Genomic DNA, 6,625 nt, shown 5'->3' on the forward strand with positions numbered 1-6,625 from the left:
GTGTGTGTGAGTGTGTGTGTTTTCTTTGCAAGATTGGCACTTGAGCTAACGTGTGTTGCCAGTCTTTGTCAGTCAGAGGCTAGATTTTTCAGTATTGCTCTTTCCCAAGGTCTCCACTCCCTTGCTCTTTTCTTTCTTTCTTTCTTTCTTTCTTTCTTTCTTTCTTTCTTTCTTTCTTTCTCTTTTTGGCTTAAATATTGTCACCTGAGCGAGGCTCTGTTGCCCTGCTTCCTCCGTTTCAGAGGGTACCTTTTTTCAGGGTTGCTTTTTCACCGGGTCTCCTCGCCATTGTAGTTTTGTATTTTATTTTATTTTTTTGCTTAATGATTGCCACCTGAGGTAGCCTCTGTTGCCCATTTTCGTCAGCTTCAGAGGGTGGATTTCTCAGTGTTGCTTTTTCCCCAGGTCTCCACGCCCTTGTGTTTTCCTTTTGCTTAACGATTGCCACCTGAGCTAGCCTCTGTTGCCCATCGTCGTCAGTTTCAGAGGGTACATTTCTCAGTGCTGCTTTTTCCCCAGGTCTCCACGCCCTTGTGTGTTTCTTTTGCTTAACGATTGCCACCTGAGCTAGCCTCTGTGGCCCATCTTTGTCAGTTTCAGAGGGTAGATTTCTCAGTCTTGCTCTTTCCCAAGTTCTGCACGCCCTTGTGTGTGGGTTTTTTTTTTTTTTTTTTTTTTGCTCAAATATTGAACCTAAGCTAGCATCTGTTGCCCTTCTTCGTCAGTTTCAGAGGGTGGATTTCTCCGTGTTGCTTTTTCCCCAGGTCTCCACGCCCTTGTGTGTTTCTTTTGCTTAACGATTGCCACCTGAGCTAGCCTCTGTGGCCCATTTTCGTCAGCTTCAGAGGGTGGATTTCTCAGTGTTGCTTTTTCCCCAGGTCTCCAAGTCCCTCAGTGTGTGTGTGTGTGAGTGTGTGTGTTTTCTTTGCAAGATTGGCACTTGAGCTAACGTGTGTTGCCAGTCTTTGTCAGTCAGAGGCTAGATTTTTCAGTATCGCTCTTTCCCAAGGTCTCCACTCCCTTGCTCTTTTCTTTCTTCCTACCTTTCTTTCTTTCTTTCTTTCTTTTTGGCTTAAATATTGTCACCTGAGCTAGGCTCTGTTGCCCTGCTTCCTCCGTTTCAGCGGGTACCTTTTTTCAGGGTTGCTTTTTCACCGGGTCTCCTCGCCATTGTAGTTTTTTTATTTTATTTTATATTTTTGCTTAATGATTGCCACCTGAGGTAGCCTCTGTGGCCCATCTTCGTCAGTTTCAGAGTGTGGATTTCTCCGTGCTGCTTTTTCCCCAGGTCTCCACGCCCTTGTGTGTTTCTTTTGCTTAACGATTGCCACCTGAGCTAGTCTCTGTTGCCCATCTTTGTCAGTTTCAGAGGGTAGATTTCTCAGTCTTGCTCTTTCCCAAGTTCTGCACGCCCTTGTGTGTGTGTGTGTGTGTGTGTTTTTTTTTTTTTTTTTTTGCTCAAATATTGAACCAAAGCTAGCATCTGTTGCCCATCTTCGGCAGTTTCAGAGGGTAGAATTCTCAGTGTTGCTTTTTCCCCAGGTCTCCACGCCCTTGTGTTTCCCTTTTGCTTAAAGATTGCCACCTGAGCTAGCCTCTGTTGCCCATCGTCGTCAGTTTCAGAGGGTACATTTCTCAGTGCTGCTTTTTCCCCAGGTCTCCACGCCCTTGTGTGTTTCTTTTGCTTAACGATTGCCACCTGAGCTAGCCTTTGTTGCGCTTCTTTCTCAGTTTCTGAGGGTGGATTTCTCCGTGTTGCTTTTTCCCCAGGTCTCCACGCACTTCCTTTTATTTTTCCTTAAAAATTGCCACCTGAGCTAGCCCGTGTTGCCCATGTTCGTCAGTTTGAGAGGGTGGATTTCTCAGTGTTGCTTTTTCCCCAGGTCTCCACGCCCTTGTGTGTTTCTTTTGCTTAACGATTGCCACCTGAGCTAGCCTCTGTGGCCCATCTTCGTCAGTTTCAGAGGGTAGATTTCTCAGTGCTGCTTTTTGCCCAGGTCTCCACGCCCCTGTGTGTTTCTTTTGCTTAACGATTGCCACCTGAGCTAGCCTCTGTTGCCCATGTTCGTCAGTTTCAGAGGGTGGATTTCTCCGTGCTGCTTTTTACCCGGGTCTCCACGCCCTTGTGTCTTTCTTTTCTGCTTAAAGGTTGCAACCTGAGCTAGGGTCTGTTGCCCATGTTCCTCAGTTTCAGAGGGTGGATTTCTCCGTGCTGCTTTTTACCCGGGTCTCCACGCCCTTGTGTGTTTCTTTTGCTTAACGATTGCCACCTGAGCTAGCCTCTGTGGCCCATTTTCGTCAGCTTCAGAGGGTGGATTTCTCAGTGTTGCTTTTTCCCCAGATCTCCACGTCCCTCAGTGTGTGTGTGTGTGAGTGTGTGTGTTTTCTTTGCAAGATTGGCACTTGAGCTAACGTGTGTTGCCAGTCTTTGTCAGTCAGAGGCTAGATTTTTCAGTATTGCTCTTTCCCAAGGTCTCCACTCCCTTGCTCTTTTCTTTCTTTCTTTCTTTCTTTCTTTCTTTCTTTCTTTCTTTCTTTTTGGCTTAAATATTGTCACCTGAGCTAGGCTCTGTTGCCCTGCTTCCTCCGTTTCAGCGGGTACCTTTTTTCAGGGTTGCTTTTTCACCGGGTCTCCTCGCCATTGTAGTTTTTTATTTTATTTTATTATTTTGCTTAATGATTGCCACCTGAGGTAGCCTCTGTTGCCCATTTTCGTCAGCTTCAGAGGGTGGATTTCTCAGTGTTGCTTTTTCCCCAGGTCTCCACGCCCTTGTGTTTTCCTTTTGCTTAACGATTGCCACCTGAGCTAGCCTCTGTTGCCCATGTTCATCAGTTTCAGAGGGTAGATTTCTCAGTGTTGCTTTTTCCCCAGGTCTCCACGCCCTTGTGTGTTTCTTTTGCTTAAAGATTGCCACCTGAGCTAGCCTCTGTTGCGCTTCTTTCTCAGTTTCAGAGGGTAGTTTTCTCAGTGTTGCTTTTTTCGCCAGCTCTCCACGCCCTGGTGTCTTTCTTTTCTGCTTAAAGGTTCCAACCTGAGCTAGCGTCTGTTGCCCATGTTCCTCAGTTTCAGAGGGTGGATTTCTCCGTGCTGCTTTTTACCCGGGTCTCCACGCCCTTGTGTGTTTCTTTTGCTTAACGATTGCCACCTGAGCTAGCCTCTGTTGCGCTTCTTTCTCAGTTTCTGAGGGTGGATTTCTCAGTGTTGCTTTTTCCCCAGGTCTCCACGCCCTTGTGTGTTTCTTTTGCTTAACGATTGCCGCCTGAGCTAGCCTCTGTGGCCCATTTTCGTCAGCTTCAGAGGGTGGATTTCTCAGTGTTGCTTTTTCCCCAGGTCTCCACGTCCCTCAGTGTGTGTGTGTGTGTGAGTGTGTGTGTTTTCTTTGCAAGATTGGCACTTGAGCTAACGTGTGTTGCCCATCTTTGTCAGTTTCAGAGGCTAGATTTTTCAGTATCGCTCTTTCCCAAGGTCTCCACTCCCTTGCTCTTTTCTTTGTTTCTTTGTTTCTTTGTTTCTTTCTTTTTGGCTTAAATATTGTCACCTGAGCTAGGCTCTGTTGCCCTGCTTCCTCCGTTTCAGAGGGTACCTTTTTTCAGGGTTGCTTTTTCACCGGGTCTCCTCGCCATTGTAGTTTTTTATTTTATTTATTTATTTTTTTGCTTAACGATTGCCACCTGAGCTAGCCTGTGTTGCCCATGTTCGTCAGTTTCAGAGGGTAGATTTCTCAGCGTTGCTTTTTCCCCAGGTCTCTACGCGCTTGTGTGTGTGTGTGTGTGTGTGTGTGTGTGTGTGTTCTGCTTAAAGATTGCCACCCGAGCTAGCCCCTGTTGCCCATCTTCGTCAGTTTCAGAGGGTAGATTTCTCAGTGTTGATTTTCCCCCAGTTCTCCACGCCCTCGTGCTTTTTTTTTTTTTTTTAATTTCCTTAAATGTCGGCACCTCAGCTAGCCTCTTTTTCCCATCTTCGTCCGTTTCAGCGGGTAGACTCTCCGCCTGCCTTCGACAGACCCTCTGCGCTTGAAAGCTTTCCTCCTCCCGTCATCACGGTCCTTCTCGGATGACGTGCCTGGTTTCGGTTTGACCGTCCCCGCCCGCCCTGATTTTCTAAGTCCTCCCGGGAGCCCCGGGGGCGCTCCGGCCGCTCCGGGAAGCGGCGGCCTCCCGGCCGCACCGGCTCAGCCCGGCCCGGGCCGACCCCTGGCCTCTCTGGGGGAACTCTCCCCGTCCCCTTCCCGGTGAGCGCCCGAGAAACCTTTTCCGGGTCCCCCTCCTGCGGCTGGGGCTGCGCCTTGGCGGCCGGGAGCCCGCGGGCGGACGCCCCGGGGCCGAGCTGGGCCGGGAGGCTGGGTCCGAGGGGGCGCCGGGACGGGATCTGGCGGCCCGGCGGCCCGGCTGTGCTCCCCGGCGGGCCCGCGCTCCGGCTCCGTCCCGCTGAGGCGGTCGCCGGTCGCCGGGTGCCACCTGGCGGCCGCTTTTATATCGTCTCTTTCCTCCGGAGCTCCGGCGACGCGGGCCAAGGGACGGGACTCGGCCGCGGTGACCGAGGCAGAGTCCCGGGAGGCCGGCGTCGCTGGCGGGATCTGGCCCGGTGGCGCCGGTGCGTGAGCGCGACGCCCGCTCGCCGGAGATTGGAGGTGCAGGCTACTGAGGGAGGTGGCTGTCGCCGCGCCGCCCGGTGCCGGCCGGGGTGTGGGGCCTCCCGGACGGGTCGACCAGCAGCCGCCGGTGCCCCTCCGTCCCCGGGAGGGGGTGGGGGGCCACCGCGGGGGAACGGGCGAGGGAACTCGTCCCGTGCCCGGCCGTCGTCCTGAGGGCGGCCCGGTGGTCGGGCCTTCCGCGTCGCCGATCCCCTTTCCGCGCCCCGCTCCGGAGGTGGGGGACCGGCCGGGGCCTTGCGGGGGAGGCCCGTGGAGGGCGCGACGGGCTCGGCCGCCGGGCTGGCCTTTTCCCCACTGGTCTTCCGAGTCGACCGGCTCTGGCGGTGGGGACCGGGCCCGGTCCTCGGATGCCTCCTCCTCCGTGGCAGTTTTTTGTCCAAGTCCCGCCCTGGAGAAGAGCGTGGACCGGCCCCGGGAGCCCTCGAGGGCGGGCCGGGGAGGGCGTCCCCGGCCGGGACGCGTGCCCGGGGTGGGTCCGGGCCGTCGGACCGGACTTCTCTCTCCGAGTTTCGCGGGTCGCGTCTTTGTCCGGAGGTGGGAGGGGGCCGGCTCGAGGCGTAGGTGGAGCCCCGGCTGAGGGACGGGAGCCACGGTCCCGCCCCGGGCCCGGTCGCCGGAGGCTCCTCCGTGGAATTCTTTTCTAAGTCCTGACCCGGCGACTCAGAGGGAGGGACCGACCGGTCCCGGCCCGCGCGGGCGGCCCGGGGAGGCTGTCCCCGGCTCCCCCTGCCGCCACGCTTCTGGGGTCGACCAGATGGCCCCGGGAGCTCCGGGCCTGGTGGCGATGGGGTCGTGCTTGGGGTCTGGTGGCCGTGGCCGTGATCCAGGGGTTCCCCTCGTGATCCGTGGGTGGGCCCCGTCTCCGGGCGCGGCGATTCTTGCCCCTGAATGGGTGGTTTTGTGCCGCCAGATAAGTGCTGACACGCTCTGCTCGGGTGACAGTCGCCCGAGAGCTTCCGGGTGCCTGGATGCGTGTGCGGGGAGGTCTCCGGGCTCTGGCCGAGAACCGGACGCCCGTTTCCACCCCCGCCGCTTGAGCCGCCCGCTGGGGCCTGCGCGCCGGCTCTTGTGCGTTCCAGGCGTCCCCGCGACCGTGGTGCCACCTCCGGTCTCTGGTACCCGAGGGCGGCGGGGTTAGGGGCGCGGGGTCCTCTACCACGTGCACTCCCTGCTGCCGGCACCCGGGTGCGGTCGCGACTTACCCCGTCCCGCCGGCTCCGTGCCAGTGCGTGTCAGGCGTTCTCGTCCTGGGGTCGTCGCCCGCGCTTGCTAGAGGAGGAGGGGGGCCGGTGAGGCTGAAGCAGGCTCCTCCGCTCGCTGTCCTCGCCGGCCTTCCCTTGCTCGGGGATCCCTCGCGTTATGCTGCTGATCGATGTGGTGATGCTGTGCTCTCCCGGGCCGGGCCTAAGCCGTGCCAGACGAGGGACGGACGTTCATGGCGAACGGGACCGCTCTTCTCGCTCTGCCCGCGGGCCCCCTCGCCCGTTCTCCCCCGCTGCGAGTGGCGTGTGGGAGGTGGCAGGGGTGCGGAATCCGGCCCGACCTCGCTCCCCCGCCCCGTGCCTTGTGGCGTGGGCGGTGTCGGGGTCTCCGTGACGCGGCGGATGCTCCGCCTGTGCCTCTTGGCTGTGTCTCGCGGGCGGCCCTCCCCACGGTGGGGCGGGCCGTGTTGCCGCCGCGCCGCGCGCCTTCTTGGACGCGTGAGCGCGCTCCCCCGGCCGTTGGCGGTGCCCCTGGAGTGTTCCAGGTCGTCCCTCAGGCGCCTGAGGCCGATTGGCGGTGTCGTTCCCTGTTCCCGTCGCCCTCCTCAGGTGACCGCTGCGCTGGTGTGTCTGAGAAGCGGGGGGTCGAGTCGGTAAGGGAGGCGTGCCCGTCCCCCTCGGGGGGGACGGGTGCCTCGTCGCCCCCCCCCACGGCGTGCCGTGTGGGGGCGGGCAGGCTCGGGCGCGTGCCCGCGTGTTCCCCTTGCT

The sequence above is a fragment of the Equus caballus genome, unplaced genomic scaffold (genome assembly GCF_041296265.1).
Source record: "Equus caballus isolate H_3958 breed thoroughbred unplaced genomic scaffold, TB-T2T unassigned-0002136, whole genome shotgun sequence".
NCBI lineage: Eukaryota > Metazoa > Chordata > Mammalia > Perissodactyla > Equidae > Equus > Equus caballus.